Below are 19320 nucleotides of genomic sequence, written 5' to 3'. Positions count from 1 at the left end.
TGCACAGCTTTTTTGCGCAGGTGGACTGTACACACCTGACTGCCCTTCGAAAACACCAGAAAAAAGGGCACACATGCCGAGTGTGCACAACATACAAACAAAACTGGTTCTGAACTCCTAACATCCCGGAGCTCGGTATAGATCTTTCCTCATCTACACTAGCCGCAAGGAGACCAACCAATTGGAATAATACAGAAAGTTGTCGCAAGCTGCGGATAGTTTTATTTATTTATTTATTTTATTTATTTATTTATTTACATATACTGCAGCCCCGATGGGGCTATTGCAGGAGTGGGAGGAAGAAAGAAGAAAGAAAAAAAGCAGAGAGCGACAACATATTCAGAACTGAACACCATTAAAATACAGAACAGAAATGCAACAGACTAATCACAGATTTGCAACAACATTGAAAAATAGGTTTGGTTCCAGGGAGCGTACATCACCAGGTAAAGAATTCCATCGTTCGATACACGAGGAAAAAAACTAAATTTGAACATATCAGTGCGTGCGTGAATGGGTGTTACATTCAATGGGTGGTAGCTCCTTGTAGGTGAAGGTGCTGAAAAATGCAAGTACTCAGACAGTGAAGCAAAGCGGGATGAATTAACAATACCATGAAAATATTTTAAACACTCATTGTCGCGGCGGGTACAAAGGAGGGAAAGGCCTATGGCAGGAAGAGTGGATGAAGGTGAAAAATTTCTGTCATACCGTCGGCAAATAAACCGTAGTTTGAGTAGAGTCTCTTTAGTGCCTTACTAACGATTACAGATATGACGCAGTCTCGTGTCAGAGGTCACTCCTTGCGAACAAAGGGCGCACGCTCCACCCGTGGTGAATGAAGTGCTTTCTTAAGAAACTCGCATAGACGGTGGCGCCAGCTTTTCCTCTAGGTTACACTGAGAAGCGCTATTTGGTAGCCAACAAAGGAGCCTGATTGGCTGGACTGCCCCGGCTTCCTCCTCCTCCTCTCCCTCAAAATTCATTACGCGCATCACAAGCGTTAATTCTCCTAGGCGAAAATAAAGAGAAACCAATTAGTCCGATCACTAATTCGCCTGCCATAAACTAAGGGCGACGAAACAGTTGTTTATTTACTTCTCTCACACGCCAAGTAAAGCACGTGCGCGCTCCATCAGCAGCCGCAATAAAGGCGCTGCTCAACGCCTGCAGCGCCCCCTTTCGACCGAATGAAGAGCACGCACGCACCCAACAAGACGAGGCAAGAGTGAACTTGTAATCAGAGCGAGGGCTGTTTGAGCGGCCGTCAAGCCGTCAGCACGCAGACAAGGCACGAATGGAGGCAAGGGAAGGAGGGGAGGCGAATGCGGTCGAGGCGCCTCTTATGACAGCACGCGCAAGACAACGTGACTGGAAAGCCGATCCAGCTTGTCGAGCGCCGCCGGCAAACAACAGGCCCAACTGAGACGTCAGCCCTGCCGCCCTCGCTTAGAAGGCGGCTCTAATTACTCGACGCCGAACGTGGAAAGCCCGCCCACGCCGCCGCGAGCTCTCCATCTTACTTCGGCCTTTGCCGCGCCGGTAACGAAGAGCAAACGGAGAACGCAGCGAGCGTGACGCCGGCCAGAGCGGCAAGTTTAAAGACGGTAGTTGCTGCCACCGCATGCAAAGTATGACAACGAAGCAGGGACATTCTAATGAAGTAGAAAGTCATCCAGCCCCACAGAGATGAGAGAGTCGCACGGCAATGAAAAAAAAAGCACACAGAAAAACGCGGACGAAAGCAGAGACACAAATATAGTCGGGAGAACCTATAAAGGTGGGCTTGGAAGCAGCGAAGACGTTTCTGATCTGCGGAAAATAAAGGTATGTTACGAGCATCAGTGAAATGGAAGAAATAATACATTAGGTAGAGAGACGATAAATATCCACTGAAGACGGAACGCCACTTGACACACGTTAATCATAGCCATTATATTTGCCACACTGGTAAGTGTGCTAGAAGGCTGAAGCCGGAATTAAATACATTAGGTTGCGCTCACTTGAGAGAAATAAAAACAACAGTGCTCGAATTACACGTCTAAAAGCAACAAACATGGCACGCGCTCCGTCACAAACCAATTTGACATTCCATTCCGAAATTCCTAAGCCGCAGCGTTTACCCCTGGCTTCTTCAGTGTGGCTCGTATGTTATAGCCAGCGCTCCAAATCCTTTGAAGACGAAGAGGAATTCCCTCTTCACCACCAGGTGGCAGGGGTGCTACTGGAGTGCCACTGCTCGACGAAAAGACGAACCCAGTGGTCCAAGAAATTTTATACAAGAACTGACATTCTGCTGGCGCGCACAATGCGCAAAAGGCAGAGCTGAACGTCGGTTTAAATGCTGAACGCAAGAGAAGGAAAGCGGAGCACAAGATAGAAGTTACTTTGATGTAACGCATACGGAAATGGACGAATGAAATACGGTAATCAATGTATTTCGGGACCACACTCACGAAGCAATCGTGCATACACACCTTCACATTAAGTGAGGATCTCTTCTAAAGTGGCTTGCGTCACGTCAGAGCGGGGGAAGATAAAATTGTAATAAATGCCGTATCTTCTAAATAAAAATCAAGCAGAAGGGGGGGGGGGGGGGGGGGGAGAAACTGCAGGTCGGGAAGAAAAAATTCAGGCGCCGGAGAATCAACTTTTTTTTCCCCTATTACAATGATATGCGACAACATCATGCTCCTGCTTACCAATTGACGACACCACTAAAAATAATGGAATTACCTAATTCGCGTCACATGCCGACACCATTTTCAGCGCAGCACGCGAACGCCCTCAAGAAAGACTTGTCTGGAGAATTTTTAACAGGTAACTATTTCATCTACGCAGGCATACTGCGTTAATGCGACAGTACAGCTTAATCATTCATGACTAGCCTGACGGTCAGATTATAACCCTAAAGTACACAGGAAAAAAATGGCCAGTGACAGTTTTTAGAGCCGAAGAGAGAGTATGGGGCTAAGACCTTTTCTAATCCGCGATGCTACCAGCGAGTGTCAGGTAGGCACGTGGGGCGATCTATCAAACTGCGCTGCGGCGAAGCCCTTCCGTCCAGACTCGCGCCTTAGAGCCGCTGCCAGCGATCGCAAAGAGACAGGCGAGCGCGCTGGCTGCGACGCGGGCAACGAGGTCGGGTGGATTCTAGGGCAATCTCCCGCGCATCGCGGACTAAACCCATCCCTGCCTCGTGTCTTCTCTGCGGCAACGGGTAGCTAAGCGGCCACGTATGGCGTTAATCAAAGATGACAGGTAGGCTGCTGAGAAGCGTTCTTTTGAGACAAGAATGAAAGAGTAGGAGAGATAATAGCCACTGGCGTAGCCTGAAGAAAAACTGAGCATAAAAGTTCGACACAAATTGAGCCAGAATCCTTCGGTACTTTTCTGGTGGCCATAAAATGGGGAACGCCGATCACGGGGAAATCGAGGGGTCTAAAGTTGAAGAAAAAAAGCAGATTTCGTGGCTCTGCTTTGGACAGCGCGATCGTCCAACTGAAACACGAAATCCAGAGAGCTGTGTAAAACAAAAAAAAAAGAATTCAGGAGGCAGAAAATACAGGAAATTCCTTTCGCATTTTCAAAATTTCTCCGAAACCAGTTACAAAGACTGCAGAATCAACCGCCTGATTCACGACGTCTCCGCGCACAATACCACAACTCGTCGCTCTTCGTCGTTCCTGCTCTGCCCGCCGTACAAAGGCACGCAATACCACGCTGATAAGTCAGCCAACTGGCCGCGACGGGCGACTGCCCAATCACCTTTGCGAACACAACTGGGAAACCTATCGCAGACGTACTCGAAATTCGCGACGTCGCCACTGTTCACAATCAGAAAAGCGTTAAAACTCGCCACGTTATTTTACGGCACACACTCACTACGCGTCGCTTTGCCCGTAACGTTGGCGAAAACTTCCCAGGCCACAGGGTCTGCTTGTGAGCAGGATAGTCGGGCACTCACGGCGCCCATGAAGCTCAATATCTTTCGAGGCTGAGGTGAAGTTTCATCCTCACCTCTGAGGACATTAGTAGTATCATAGGGGCCAGATGTGCCCGACTATGCTGCTCAAAAGCAGACCCTGTGACGTGGGAACCTCTGACCAACCCTATGCCTCGACGAAGCAGCGGCCCGGTGTATACATGCTCGAATACGCTACGCCGCCTTCACCTTTCCACTTTTCTGGGGTACGAAAGCGGGCTGAGGTGGGGGGAAGTGGGGGGAAGTGCTTAACAATGAATCAAATCTACTTTCCCATCGCCCGCCTCGAATCACCAAAGCTTACGCGCCTCGGGAGATTGAAGCCATGAGTGGGAAACGGAGTTAGGGAGATTACGCGCGAAGCAATTCCCGCGGATAAACAACGCCCGGTCTTCGCTTGTAAGGGAAGTGCACCGGGCAAGTAGAGGGAAAGGGAAAGGCGTCCCAAGCGCGGAGGCAATCAGCGGGGGATGCAGGTGTCTGCAGATCGATAGTTCCATACATGTTCGAGCAGCCGGTCTGGAAGCCGACTCTTCCATAAATCGAGTGAATTGGGAGAAGGCGAGTAGATTAGATTGCCGATTCCAAGGGGCCTTGGCAGAACAGCTCTGCCCGTGCTGGATTGGAGGAGGTCAATCTACGTTATCAGGGTAAGCTACGACCCCACATGCACGCAGTATTTTCGACAGGGAGGATATAAGAAGCGGGCACGCAGATGTGGAGACCCACTGGACACACTAAGCGCGCTGCAAGCACACCTACCCGGAATTAAATCTGCGACGAGGCAATTTCTGCCGAGTCACAGCTAGCAGTGAAAAAAAAAAAAAAGAAAAACTGCTCGCAGTAACCGAGCCATAAAGCCACATTATGAAATCTTAACGATTAGATGTACTAATTACAAGAACGAAAAGTCGTACTCGAAGTAGATTTATCATTCTTAATTCCATGAAAACCTCTTACCACCCTAAAAATAAACGAATCCTTGATTTCACTTGTCGTACAGGGGTGGGAGGATAAAAATGAGAAGGAAAAATGTGCGCTACTGTTAACATTTTTCCGTCGATCACCAAAGCCAATTCTGGCGGTATGCAAACTAGCATTCGCTAACCGTCCTTCCGCGCTTTGGCACACAAAGACCGAATGGCGCCCGACTATTGACCCCCGCACGGCTGACGTCGCAGGCTGTAAGGCCGCCAAAGTGAAGCGGCGCTCCATTCTGTGTAGTCCATGCATCCTGGAAGCGAAGGCAACACAGAACTAAACCACGCTGAAAATCCCATAGCTTTGCAGCAGTGTTGGCTTACAGCACTAGGCGATGCGTTATCTGGATCCATTAGTAGCGACCTTACCCGGATATGCCATGAAGAGTAACTGATGTCTAGAGGAAGGAAGAGGGGGGAAATATTTTATTTGGAGACAAATTAAGCGCCCACCAAATCTTCGGCCTGTCGCACCACACCTATTTGGTCGACCAGTTGACCGACCTCAGCCAGGCATGCCAGGTAGAGAGCGGTGGGGAATTGGAAGAGGCAATGTTCTAGGTTGGCGTACAAATGCAGGCACTTTGGACAGGAGGGGTCGGAATCAGTAATGGAGAGATTCGGCCCTGGGGAAGGTAGTGTCTGCAAATGAGAGAGATTTGCATCTTGTAGAGAAGGGCTTCGTCACCGGAGGATGAACTTGATCAGGGAATCGCAGGCGCCCGCTGCAAAGAACTGCGGGTGAGGTGATGTACCAGCTCATCCTAGCGTGGCCAGGTATAGAGGTTACAATGGCAGGTTTAAAGAAGAGGGCGCAAGAGAGTTTATCTTTGGAGAGGGTGCGGGATTAAAGAGCACGAACTGCGGCCATGGAGTCTGCGTATATGGAGGAAAGTGGGGATGTAGGGAAGCTGGGGGAATGAGATGGCATGAGCTCAAGTTCGCTGATGGAGAGAGGGGCGGTTTATGGTCCTGCCTAAAGTCCCCTATCTAGAGACTTCATTATTGCTCTGTGGACAGTGCATTCAATGTCGAAATGAGGACAGTGTCAAGGTAGATGCTCAACTGTTTATTCGTGCCTGCAGTGTGCAGACGCTGGAGCGGCAGCCATCTTAATTAGATAAAAAAAAAAAAGCGTTTGTAAAGGCGACACGTTAACGTTACTTCGCCACGGCACAGGTCGGACTGTAAAACTCGTCCATAGCGCACAATAAGCGACATCGTAGATGCAGCGCCATTTTATTAGGAAGTGCTCATTCCATTCAATCCAGTAATCCGAAGTCAACAAGCTCTGAAGGGTTGCAAACCATAATTTATAAGGCCTTGGACAAGCGTTCTGTTTTATTTTTCTTTCTTCAATTAAGTTTTTTACTACTACTCACTGACGCATGCTGTTGCACAAGTTCGCTGAACGCTATTTGCGTAGCAGCGAGATGCAACAAGGAATAAGGAAAGCGCTGCGATGTGTCGTCCCCGCTCTTCTTTGTCCCTCGTCGCTTCAGGTTATTACGCAATAAAAAGCGCCTCTACCATCGCCATTATACAATATAGACGCTGTTGAGAGTGCTACTGCCAGTTCTAGTTTCCCTGTTCCAAATAACAATACAGCAACTACCACTAATTACACCTAGATACTACTACCGCAACCATTCTTGTCTGAAGACCACATAAACACCCTGTTCTGTTGTTCTGCTGAGACAGGTGGTCTAAGCAGTAAAAAGACGCTGACGTCCTTTACCCCATTGAGACGGACGTCCGCGACGCGATTTCGATGGCAGACGCATCTAGCCACATAGGGCACCCTGAGTGACGACGGGTCCGCGCCGGTCGTTTCTTAAGACGGCGGCGCATGTCTGCGCCGGATATTCCAACGTACGCGTAACGCGGGAACAGACACTAACGCCCGCGGGTCCCGAGTCCCCGTCAGCAGGAAGACCTCTCCACCGGCATGACACCATTGTGCGGTGTCTGCTTCACCCGGATAAACAGACCTCTCTAACCTACCGCTTACTCCTTCGGGGCTCGCCGGCAGAATAGGAACGATGCCAAGACGAGACGAGAGCCGAGACAACGGCGCAGTGCACACGCACTCGGACACGGGAGCTAAGCGACGCGGAAGTCCGCGCGTTCTTCTCCCATCCTCGAGACATTGCGCAAGACGGCGGAAAACACGGATGGCCTCTTAGGCGGCGGCGTCGTATAAGAAATGCCGGCAGCACCCTTTCATGCGGAACGTCGCCGTCTCTTCTGTGCACACAAATGGATATACCTTGTGGTAGCACGTGATGTCGCTGCGGACATCAATCGAGACCTCAACCATAAGAGTGGAGAATGGCTTGAGGCTTCACATACTATGCCAGGGCGATCGCTAGGGTTCCCGATCGCCGCGAAAACCGTGAAAGGATGGCTGCAGCGTGTGCGAGTACTGCAGGAGTAAGAGCCGAAGTACCGAACGAGTGCTGTGAAATATCCGTCTCTTAGTACTGTGGGAGGGTCGGGGTGGCGGAACCTGGCTTGGGGGAGGGGATCCTAGCCAAGCCCCTGTTAGGATTTTCCCTGTCTCGGACGGTCGGAGATCGCCGGCAGAACGTTCTCTGTGGTGTGGGAGTACGTCCAACGCCGAGGGCCCACAATTGGTGCACTGAGTGCTCGCCCTTCAAGGAGGCCTGAAAAGGAACTCAGGATCAAATCAAGCCAAATCTGGTCAAAATACCTGCTGTCCCCAATCCCACCTAATTCCCACAACCCAAACCAATTTCCAATTTCCCATTTCCAAACGCCCATCCCATCCCTCTACGTCCCAGGGGAGATCAGGGGAGTCTCCCCGGGCCCGCTTCCTCGGCGGTGGGTCGCTGAAGTAGAGATTTCCCTATTGATTTCTTTCCACCTTCGGGTGGCAAAATCACAATTGCCCTCGGGCCAAATCTTTTATTTTGCCATTGGGCTTATACCCGCGATACATTAGTGGTGCGGGAGAGGCAAATTTTCTTATTCATTTTTGTCGCCTCAACTACCATTTTGTGCACACAAATGGAACCGACAACCGGACGCGAACATAAATCACTGCGAATCTTATCAGTCTTGTTTTATTAGCATTATTTGAGGTAAGTGCGCGCGTGTGTATGGCAGAGGGGGAGAGAGCGAGAGAGAGACTGATTGAAAAAGGTTCACAGATTTAAATGCGCCCGCACACGCTGATCTTATCGCCAATTACTCTCTTACTTTAAGCCTACTCCCCTTTGGGTGTAACACATTGGAGTGAAATGATGGCTTCGTCAAAGCTGAAAACAACACACGCACACACGCGCGTGTGTGCGCACACACACACGCGCACGCACGCACGCACGCACGTACACGCAACAGAGAAAACGCACGATTTACGCGCCCTGGACGCACGGAAGGTTCCGCACACTCACCGATTGCCCAGCTCGAAAAATAGCCTGTGAAGAGCAAATAATCACGCACGCATAAACCATAGACAAAGCGCCAGGCGGGTGCATCCAAGCGTCGTAATTGGCGCCTTCAGCCAACGCAATGGCGCCGCGCGTTCGCGATGCAACCTCAGCGGAAAGAGCAGCGCGGACGCCACCGTGCCGCTTCACTCCGGCGGGGTGGGCAGCGCCGTCTCCTTCCGTGCGCTGACGACGGGGAAACGGAAACACAATCGCAAACAGTTTATGTCCCGCCCCAACAGTTCCCCGCAAAGCTATAGCTACTGATGTTCTCCGCCAGTAATGATCAGAAGTTGTTGCAGTTGTGATTGAGCGGCGCAGCGCCCGAGTGACCATCATGATACGTTCGTCCGCGTCTTCTTGTCCTCTATGGTCGACGCGACATCGGCAGGCGCGAGTGGCTATTTACGGCCGACGGTGCGCAATTACAGACGAAAGTGTGCGCGGGAAACAAAAAAGCTTCCAGATTTCTCGCCCTTGCCCTTCTCACGTGAGCATGGATGGCATGACTACGTGTAGCATGGCTACAGATGGCGTGGCTACAGACTGCCTGGCTATAGATGGCAGAACGATCGATGACACGCTTTCATTGGCCAACACGCGGAGACGAGAATGCGACGACGAAGCCGGCGTAAACCCGCAAAACTCCCCGTGATACAACCGTGAAAATAAAAACTCGCCCGTTACAAACAAGTGCGTGCATTGTAATCCGCTGGCCATGCACACTTCGCCGCGCTAGGACGCAGGCGGAGCAGCGTCGGTACGGGCCCCGCACCTTTTCCAGCGCTGCGTGGAACTACCGAGCCCGAATGTGTACAAAACACATCGCGTGAGGTGTACAAATGACCGAGGCGGTCTGGACAGCGGGCGCTGCAGAAGAGCGGGCGGCCTCCGGCAGGTCCAAATTGTTTCGCGCGGAAGGAGGCACCCGCCGCGTTAGCTGAACGGCGACTCCAAAAACGGGGATGCGCCTTATCGACCGCCGACTGCGCCGGACGGGGCGCGCTGTCTGCGAGGAGGTATCACCGTAGGCGAGTGCACGGAGCGGCAGTGCGCGCTCTAAATTGTACCCTACGGATGCCTGGATCACTTGACCACGCAAGGATCCTTATTATGTAGAAAGAAAAGTACGTACACATTTGGAGGAGGAACGCAGAAAAGTAGCTTCATTGTTGAAGCGTCTCAAACGCTGCACGGGCGAAAATTCATGCGCGAAAGCATGTAACGGGGCCACAGGCCGCTAGCGCTGCCAGCGTAGCGTAGTGGGAGAAGCCAGCGAACGTTCCAGAATTTGAGAGGTCAGTCTCACTACACCGACTAGGCCTCACCACCGACTAGAGCCCTGCATCTTCCGGCCACTGTACGCAAACCGAGAACATGCAAAAGTAGCCGCAACGCGAACAATGCTCTAGAGCGAATGCATCCTTGCAAAGAACAAACAGCCAGAAACTAAAGTAAGACAGTGCGATTCGCACCTGTATGCCGCCCATGTCCGCAGAGTCGAAGCAGACTGACGCGTTAGGCTCAGATAAGGGAAAGCCTTAAGTGGAAAAGCAACGATTCCCTGTAAGTGAAGGTTCCTCTCATTCCCTCTCCTCGAGCTACACCTGTTGTCGGCCGCACACAGCGTCCCTTTCAGTACACTTCGCCTAAGAGTGAAAAAAACACCTCTATTCAACAAGAGATATTTGATATCCTTCTAAGCGCCGTTCTGCAGGCACGACGGGAAAATGGGCAGCTTTCCGAGCCCGTCTCCACTGAGAAATCTTCGAATGCATCGTTCTCTAAATGCGCACTCTCCGCGGTGCTCTCTTCGGCCTCGTTTGTATCTTCTCATTCCTTAACGTCCTTTCCTCAGAGCAGGAGGCTAGCCAAACGGACACGAGCGTGGCTATATGCTCCCTGCATTTCACTCGTCCGCTCTGTATTTCTCTTCAACTGTGACCATCTGAGTAGTCTGTATAGATTTGCGCAGCAGACGCGCAGCAGTTGCGCGATTGCAGTTGCGTAGTCGCGCATGGACTCTGAATTAATTTTTTTTTCCACGCTCAAATACACTCCATATCGGGGCATTCGGCAGCTACATAGAAATCGAAAACTTGCCCGACTTTTACTCCTCTCCGCACACTCAAAGACCCCTTCCTCCGTACTTCTCGCTCTGCAGATGCGTCTTCCGTAATAAACCATCTTCTCGCAAAGCCAGTACCGGGTCGCGGTGGGTTTTAGCGCAGCAGATAGGTACTAGCGTACACGCAATGCAGAGAAACCGGGTTCCTGCTGCACATACGTCTCATTCGCTAACGTTTACGCTAGTACAGCCGGCCAAATCTTTAGCTAGCGTGCTCGAAGGCCGCTTTTTCTCCGCTCCTGTGCTTTACGAGGAAGAAAACTTGTGGAAAGCTCAATATTCAGCATGGGCTGTGCTCAGATTTGATATTTTCGCAAGTTTGCTCCGTCATAAGCTGCAGGGGCACGGGAAACGTGGCTGTCACGCAAGCCAAGCTAAAGATTTGGCCGGCTGTCCGCCTCCGCTACGCTTGCGGGGGACAAGCTAAGACCGCCGCTCCGCCAGCGTGCAGCGGCGTGTTCCAAAGCACGCGAAATTCTCCGCGGCGCGCGGGAATGCTGCGCGCGCGCGGTCAGCAGCGTGCCTTCCGTCTCCCGGCTGCCTCTTCCCTCCCGATTGGCCCAATGGAGACGTTCGGCACAGTCAGCGGCTCTACAGCGTGCGCACGCGGCGCAATGAGTCCGAGCTGTAATCATTTGGCAACCGTCGAAGGGCAGGCGCGATTGCGTCTGGCGGGGCCAGTCGAATTAGCGAGCTTGCCAGGCGGCCGTCGAGGAGGCCCTTCCGGCTGTTTCCCTTCGAGAGAAAGCCGCAGCCATGCACAAGGACGGCAGCGAACTCGTAGAGGAAAATTGCTGCGGCCCACGGAAGAAGGCCCGTAGTGCATTGTGCGTGCGCGCTTCTCTAAGAAAAACGCACGCTTACGCCTTACTTCGGAGCAAAACACACACGAGCTGTCCATAACGAATTTAATAAACTGCTCATTATGAATATGGCTTCATGTACTCAAGGTAGCGCGTGGCCAATGGGGGCCTAACTTCCCCGAACGCCGTAACCCCCTCTTCATATTTTTATTTTTTTTTTTTACTGAAACAGCAACTTTGCGCTCTATAGAAAAATTCTAAACCAGGTAAGTCGCCACAGTGTGTACTGATTGCTTCACCACCGCAATCGCTTTTTGGTTTAGGCAATATCGAGCACTGTTGATCACTGCACTTTGCCCTATTTGTCTGCCCTGTCAGCGTTTCACTGGCTATATTAATACGATTTCTCACTACTGCCCCGTCGCGGTGGCTCAGTGGTTACGGCGCTCGGCTGCTGTCCCGAAAGACGCAGGTTCGATCCCGGCCGAGGCGGCTGAATTTCGATGAAGGCGAAATTCTAGACTGTGCGATGTCAGTGCACGTTAAAGAACCCCAGGTGGTCGAAATTTCCGACGCCCTTCACTACGGCGTCCCTCATAGCTTGAGTTGCTTTGGGACGTTAAACCCCAATAAACCAATAAACCAAACTGCTGCAAGCGTGCACGTAGTTGCACCATTAAGCCGCGACGAAAAAAAAAAAACGGTTCAAAAAGCTAAGTGAAAGCATGTATCGCTTCGTTGCACTTAGACATGGGTTCCATTTGCTGAGGATATCAGCACAGAAATACCCACAAGTATGGATCCTTCTATGATAAGCAAAAAAGAAAAAAAAACAGGACCCTCCAGGAACCACGCGCTCCAGCGGCTCACTCTTTCCAACACAGAATCAATGCACAAAATAAAATCTTCCACGAACCAACACCGCGATCTTGACAAACTTGTTTACCTGAGCGCACAAGAGCTGCGGATAACACGACCGGCCAACAAGGCAGGTCCATTTCCTTGGCTGCCACAATCGTGCGACAACGGCGTAAACACTGCGGAAGAAATACCGAGAACCCGACCAAGCTAGCGGAGGACGGCATTGGGGCCTCGCTCCTCCATCCGCAAACTCTCGAACGATGGAGAGGAGACGAACACACCTCGCGCACTCACCGGAGGTCTGTTTCACCTGGCGTCAGGTAAACAGACGCGCGTCGCACCCTCCTTTTCCGGAAACGCGCTTTCGTAAGGAACGCAGAGCAAACACTTGATCACGCCACACAGTGAGCTCGTTGGGGCCTTCCCTCGCGCCGCCGGAGAAAAAAAATCGAAACGAGAAACATTGCTGCGTACATTGTGGAACAATAATGAACGGAAAAGAAGAAAAATTTCCACAAACAAAAAAAAAACTACATGCACAGGCTAGACCGGACACCACGTAATGAAAGAGACTGAACACGTTAATTCCGCACGTTCCGTCAACAAAATAATGCAGCGTGACGAAAAGCAGCGCTGGTGCAGTTGAATCCGGAATTGGATTCACAGCCCTGTGTTTGTGAAGAACGGTTCGCAATTGGCTAGCGCCTCGGCCCCGGTGTCATTTGAAAGTACGATTGGCCAATAAATCCAGCTGCTAACGGTTCTGCTATCTCGACAGCCTCGGGAACCTTGGTAACTGACATTATAGCTGACGCCAGCTCACTCTTTCGGAAAGCTGCACGTTTCTTCGCGAGACCGGGAACACAGCACTTTCAGATAGAAGAAGGCAGTAAATGAGCAAGGGCCCTCAGAAGAATAGCGTGTTCGGAAAGCGCAGCAAAACACTGCGCACTTGCAGCAACGCTGAAGATATACACAGAGAAGAACAGAAGAAGAGAGGAAACCCGTGGGTAAGCTGGGGAGCCAAGGGAGGCGTGGGGGCAATCGCGCGAAGATTGTCCTTCCGTGACGTTGACGAGCGCCGCTCCGAGAAGCAGCAGCAGCAGCTCCACCGGTGTGAGCAGACAAGAGGCGACACCTACGCGGAAGACCGGTCGGAGGAACAGCAGCGACACAACACGGAGGAGCGAAGAGGGTGGACGATCGAAATGATCAACAGCGACAAACCAGACAGGCAAACGAAAATCGGTAAACGGAGAGTTGGCACTGTGAAAAGCAAGAAGATGGTTTGCACGAGAGCGGAGCGCAGCAGTAAATTGAACGCATCGCGAGAGCAGAACCACATGCAAACACAAATACACAAAAAGAACACTGCACGAGACAGGAGTGTGTAGGGGTGGGCACCAGATAATGAAAAAAAAAACAAGAAAAGATGCCTGACCCGCCCACACGACGGCCTGTGGTGTCCCCAGGGAAGAAGAAAAACAGAAAACAGGGAGATGGGTCAGGAAATGCTGGGGCGGAGTGGGTAAAATAGCGGGACAAGAAAGGAGAAATAAGTGGCACGAAAGCGCGTCCTTCCTCGCAAGGCAACAAAGCCTAGCAGTGCAGCGAGCTTTGCAGGCGACTCCCTTCCCCCATCCCCGATCGTGTTTTGGCGGAACAAAGGAGACGCAGGAAGAAACGTACCCCTCTCCCCTTTCATTCTGTCATGGACAGGCAAGGACCGCTTCGCCTCGCCGGTGGGATAAAACGCGTACAGCGCTAGGGAAAAAGTCTGAAGGGCGTCCACCGCCCGGGCGCCCCGTATTTATTAAGGGACGGCCGGGTGACAAAGGGCCCTCATAAGACGCTGGCGCCGTGGGCACCGTACTCGTCTCCGCCGCCGCAGCGGCAGCTATCGCTCACCGATGAGGGGTCATAAGAAGAGACGCGGCTGGCTTCTTTATTTCTCCCGGATCAACTGGACAGCCTGGAGCGATGAAAAAGCAAAAAGGAAGATCAACCGAAAACTGCTTCTGAACGATGCTATCCATCGACTATTGAGAAGACGGCCAGGGACGAGCGAAATGGCCATTTTGAACAGGAGACAGTCTGACGCACTAGGCCGAGTTGGCTCTGATAGGAAGGCTGGAAAGGCTACAGAGTTCCATAGAGAGAAGCTGTAGGCTTCGAATATAGAGGTTATGCTAGATATGAAGTAAATATAAAAAAAAAATACGTACGAGGCTGATAATCCAGAGAGGGAAAAAAGGAGCAATAACAACAGCAGAAATGCGAAAAACGGAAATTCGTTTATAGTAAGGTTGCTTTCCCTCCGCTTTCAGTAGACTTTGGACTCGTTATATAACTGGTATAGCGACCGCTGGCTCTTCGCGAATATGTTTTCCATGTACAAACCCGTGATCACGCGCAAAAATAACCCGAAAATATTTCCAATGCAAAACAGCTGAGCACATTCACTGCCTAGATCGTCACGCCTGTGACGTTCAAGCTAGTGATTATGATCCCTCGACAAACTGAACGACTTCTGACGCTCAGTGCTTTACATATCCGTCAAGACCGCTTATATACCGACTTCCAGCCGTGCAGTGCTCGCTCGTTAGAATGTGACGACCCAGAACACATTGAACCCGTCAGAGGGCTCTCTCGAGTAAGCGAAATAGGCGCGCCTTCGAGATAAAAATCATCTCCAGGGCTAGCTACCGCAGGGGGAACAGGTACGGGAACAAAGGGAAGGATGGGATTATGCTCACTTGCTGCTTAAAAAAGAAAGCGAGTTTCGGGAAAGAGCCGCGAACATGTCACTGTATCTGTGTTATTGCACCATTTCGGCTAGCGGTCTAGCTTCTCCGAGCTAATTAGAACTTTGCTGAAAGACCTCTGAGCAAGCGCATGTTAAAATATGCCAGAAAGACAAAGGTGTGCCCTAAAGCCGAGCACATGGAAGCAGACACGCACTCCTGCATGCCACCTTCTTCTCTGTTCGCGCTCTTTAATGCGCACTCCTGCTTACGTTGTATGTTACTTGAAAGAGGCTGGTCCACCAGCCTAAACAAAAACTTGTAAAATAAAATGTCTTGTTTATCTTTACCAGCGCGATTGCGCCTAGCACGCACGCACGCACGCACGCACGCACGCACGCACGCACGCACGCACGCACGCACGCACGCAGACTTCGGTCCCGAAATGAGCTTTGCATAATCCAAACGGCGACGCCTTTCAGCCCTATCTCGTTAGTTTCTAACGAAGTTCCCGCGACTTCCCTGATGCCTATACTTCACTGCACACCTTCCAAGAGCAGCTAAAGGACAAGAGAAAGTGGCAGCTAACACCAAGCGCGCAATGGAGCGGGGGTCAGCTTGCCTTCCACCTTCCACGTCAAATTATGCCGAAGAGCTCTTTGTAATGGCCCTCCGACAGCGACAACAAGGGATCCGGATAATATAAGGTCCGCCGCTTGAAGAGCGAAATAAAACGGCGACAATACGTCCTGGAACAAGAATAACAAGTGAACAAAAACGCAGCTAACACGCTTCGCAAAACGAACGCCTGATCGATGAAAAATTGCTCTATATAAGCCAATAGCCCGAGTATGAAATGCGTAAACATATGCGTCATAAAAGAAAGGAGTCCTTTTGTTCTTGTCGTTCCTTTTCTTCTTTGTTTCTACGTCGCTTTGCGCCGTCTTGGAGGGTCCTCGGAGTAAGCGAGAAAACAACTTACACTGCCTCAGATGGACGTCGACATAAACGCGAAAACAACTCGAAGGGAGAAGCGGCTCCCACGCGTCAGAAGCACCGCCTCCGAGGTGAGTGCGTGAGGCTTCGCCGACCGGCTCCTCGAAGCAGAAGCGATCTAGAGGTCAATACGCACGACACCGGGGCGGTAAAGCAAACGCAAAAAGGGGTACTGCGCGAAAAGCGCGCTGGTGAAAAAATAAAACGGAATAAGGAAGTTAAAGGGACGCAGAAAGAAAAAAAGAAAAGCAAGAGCGACGAGAGCAAACCCTTCGAATTCTCTGACAGCACCAGCAGGCGAAGCGGGGGCCGCCCCCTTCTCGGCTTATCGATTGTGGCGCATAGCCCGCCTCCCCCTCTCCCCCCCATCTTGACGGCACTGCCCGGCATCCCCTTCTGGTCAAGCATGAAAACACGGAGAGGCTCGTTCGTCGCCGGCAAAGAAAAAGTACAGAAGAAACGATGGAGAGAGAAGAAAGAAGTGAGGACTTTTCTCAGGCAAGGATTTAGCAATGTACGTGTGTGCGCGCGCGCGAGCGCGCCAAAGGAAAACGGTGCCTTCAGAGCTGCGGCACAAAGGCGCTTGTCGTTTCTTTTTGGCGTTCATTTCGTCACGTTAAGGCGATTTCTGCACGCGCGGTCCCCCATGCACTAATGAAGAGCCCCGTACGCCGCCTCGCCACGCGTGCGCTGAATGCTAGGCCGGCCACATGTGCACGAGATCATTGTAAGTACAGACTGACGCCACGATGGCTAAGCTCTCGGAAATCTTCGAATCCTCAAGCATGAGGGAAGTTACGAATCTGTTACGATAACCTTCCAGAGACGACGCACGATCCTCCGTCAGCAGGGAATCCCGTTAAGACGCACTTGGCGTATTGACGCCTGGATGCAGTGACGTCAAATCTTTTATCTGTGCGTGTTTTTTTTTTTTTTGCGCTTAGTCGAGACGCGCAAAATCGGCTGCCAAGAAAACGTCAAGGGTTTTGATCTCCCCGCGCCGGAGAAAGATCAAAGCGACAGCCGCGCCGCAGCCACGTTCCATGGAAGAATAATGAAAAGTTCGATGACAACATTGATGAGTGCAAAAATGGAAATTGCATTTGTACTGGACGGGTTCCATGTCGATCAGTGTGCCCCGCAGTATACCAGACGCCATCTCGAGTCGGTGGGATTCACGCGGGGAGCGAACAGGTGCCCTGAACTGGCAATGAAAATAAAGGGTAGACTTCCGCGCAGTAACCGCGGATCCCTGGTGGTCAGTTTCACGGCGCACGCAATTGTAAGCGGTGCAGTTCGCCCACAGCCGGCGCGCTTCACACGTTGAGCGCGTCATTTCAAGTGCGTTAAGCAAAAACAAGCTTAAGGTCACATAGCTGCCCAGAAAAGGTCCTTCGCGAAGTCATTTGCTCACTCGTCACGAGTCTGCAAAACTACTGTCCTCCCAAAACACCGCGCAGCTCAATCAGCAACAGCAAACATCTAAAACACGTAACATCGCGTTTCAACTATTTGCTCTCGAAATTTCTGTTTTTCTTGTTTTTTGTTTTCTTTAGTAGGAAGGCCTCGCACCGAGATAGAAACCGGCCGGAATCGCTCCGAATCAAGCGACCCCACCCTCCTCGCAGCTGCTCCGCCATCAGCAACATTTTTCCCGAGGTCGGCTCGTTTCACTCGCCTGCCTCGACGAGAGCGGCGCGGTTTTGATAGCGCGGCTTCACGCTTCGCTGCAGTCATTCCCGCCGCGGCCACGCAACCGGAGCAGCCACGCGAAACACAACAGGAAAGCACGCGCGCAGTGCGCAGAGTCAGAAAACGCTTCCGAAAAAAAAAAAAACGAAAGCGCGAACCTCACGAACGCCTTGAGACGAATGAAACACGCAAGCCGCAGTTCGCAGGCGTGTGCGTGCGTGCACCAAGTTCTCCCTCTCTCGCTCGGGGCGCTGGCGTAGCGACGAAGACGACCAGAAGGGAGAGGCGCGCGCGATACACGGAGTGGCTCCAAAGTTGAACCCGCGCGCAAGCCTCGAGTGAGTGCTCGCTCTCTTTACGCGCAGCAAGCCGGCGTCTAATTTTCCGGCTGTTGGTTCGCATTCACGTCGACGGGCTCCGATTGCGCTGCTCGCTTTTTCGCGCCAAGTTCAGCACATTTCTCTCCTCGGCGAACACCGCGCGTAAATCTACTTTTTTTTTTTTTTAGCGAACGTTGTCTTGCTGTGACGTAGCCTCCTTTTTGTTTGGTTGGCTTACGGCTACACGGCGTACCTCAGAGTCCCTCAAGATTTCGCCTCTTCAAGGCAGTTTGGTTTTCCCTCGGGAACGTGCTGTAAAACCTTCTCGAGTTTTATCGGTGAGCACTTTAAAAGTCACTTAATCTTCCCTGCATGCAGTAGAGCATGTGAACACACGCGAAAAAAAAAAAAGAGAGAAACACAGACGCGACTCCAGTGCCTGTGTTTCTCCTACACTAATAACCAAGCATACCAACGCAGGAGCACATCTCTTACCTGGTCATTCAGACATCCCTTCAGTTTCCACTTTGACGTTTCCCTGTCGCGGTCAGCACGTTAGTGAGACAGAGCCTCCCGTGTGGTCGCCGTTGCGGCGTCCAGCCAGTGGTGATACCAGAGGGAGCCACCTTCGACGCAGCGACGCACTTCCGCAATGGCAGTGACAATACCCCGAATTCAATCCTGGGTCACCGGAACAACACCGGATGACGCGCATTTCCGGCGGGCAAGCTTCCGCGCTCCCTCACCCGTCTTCCTTGTCCAGCCGTGACTCCAGGAAATTGCCACAAACAGAATTATACGTCAATGCATGTGACAATATTGCCACGTATCATTGTGGTGTCCGTTCGTTCGCGCTCAAGGACGCAGGGACGGCGCGTTATCATTTTTGTTCGTGACACGAGAAGCGACCGGACTAACCTTTCCGGACGAACGTTTTCCGTCCCTATCCTTCGGCCTATATAAAGTGTGGCTTTCGACGAATAAATTCAGTTGACAGTTAGCGCTTGTGTGTGTTTCGTCTCTCTTGTCCGTGTCTTTGTTTGCGCTATAAACCCATCTACTTCAATATGAACTACCAACTCGCCCAACAGGAAGTTTTAATGACGCTTTTCCAGATTACTGTAGTTGATTTTGACCGGTTATCTCTAAGTTTCCTTGCCGGCTTTAAATTGAGCGATGCAGCGAGCGGCGGGCATTCGTACTTCGACGACTGACGAGAACGTCTGTTGCTGACGTGTTCAGTGCTGCGTCACTGCGCATGTGCTTGAATGTTCAGACCATTGAGTTCAGCAGTTTTGTTTTGCATTTTTGTTTACATCGAACCAAATAAACTTCTCTTTCCACGCCGCTGCCGTGCTG

The 19320-nt window shown here is 51.5% G+C and overlaps 1 protein-coding gene across 6 annotated transcripts in view; it reads right to left on the bottom strand.

Moving 5' to 3' along the window:
* Positions 1 to 19320, bottom strand: part of LOC149340165 (galactosylceramide sulfotransferase-like) — a 161351-nt gene that overhangs the window by 61468 nt on the left and 80563 nt on the right. Inside the window, exon 1 of one of the 6 annotated variants that reach the window (XM_089548915.1) lies at positions 18457 to 18669. The exons of the other annotated variants lie outside the window; for them this stretch is intronic. The gene's annotated coding sequence lies outside the window, so the exon portion shown is untranslated. Of the gene's footprint in view, positions 1 to 18456; positions 18670 to 19320 lie in introns of those variants that run through there. 6 annotated transcript variants of the gene reach the window in all.

The sequence above is a fragment of the Amblyomma mixtum genome, chromosome 6, assembly GCF_055824585.1.
Source record: "Amblyomma mixtum isolate Tamu chromosome 6, ASM5582458v1, whole genome shotgun sequence".
In the NCBI taxonomy this organism is placed as follows: Eukaryota; Metazoa; Arthropoda; class Arachnida; order Ixodida; family Ixodidae; genus Amblyomma; species Amblyomma mixtum.
Note: the sequence above shows the minus strand (reverse complement) of the source record. Positions and strands in the feature narration are given on the sequence as shown.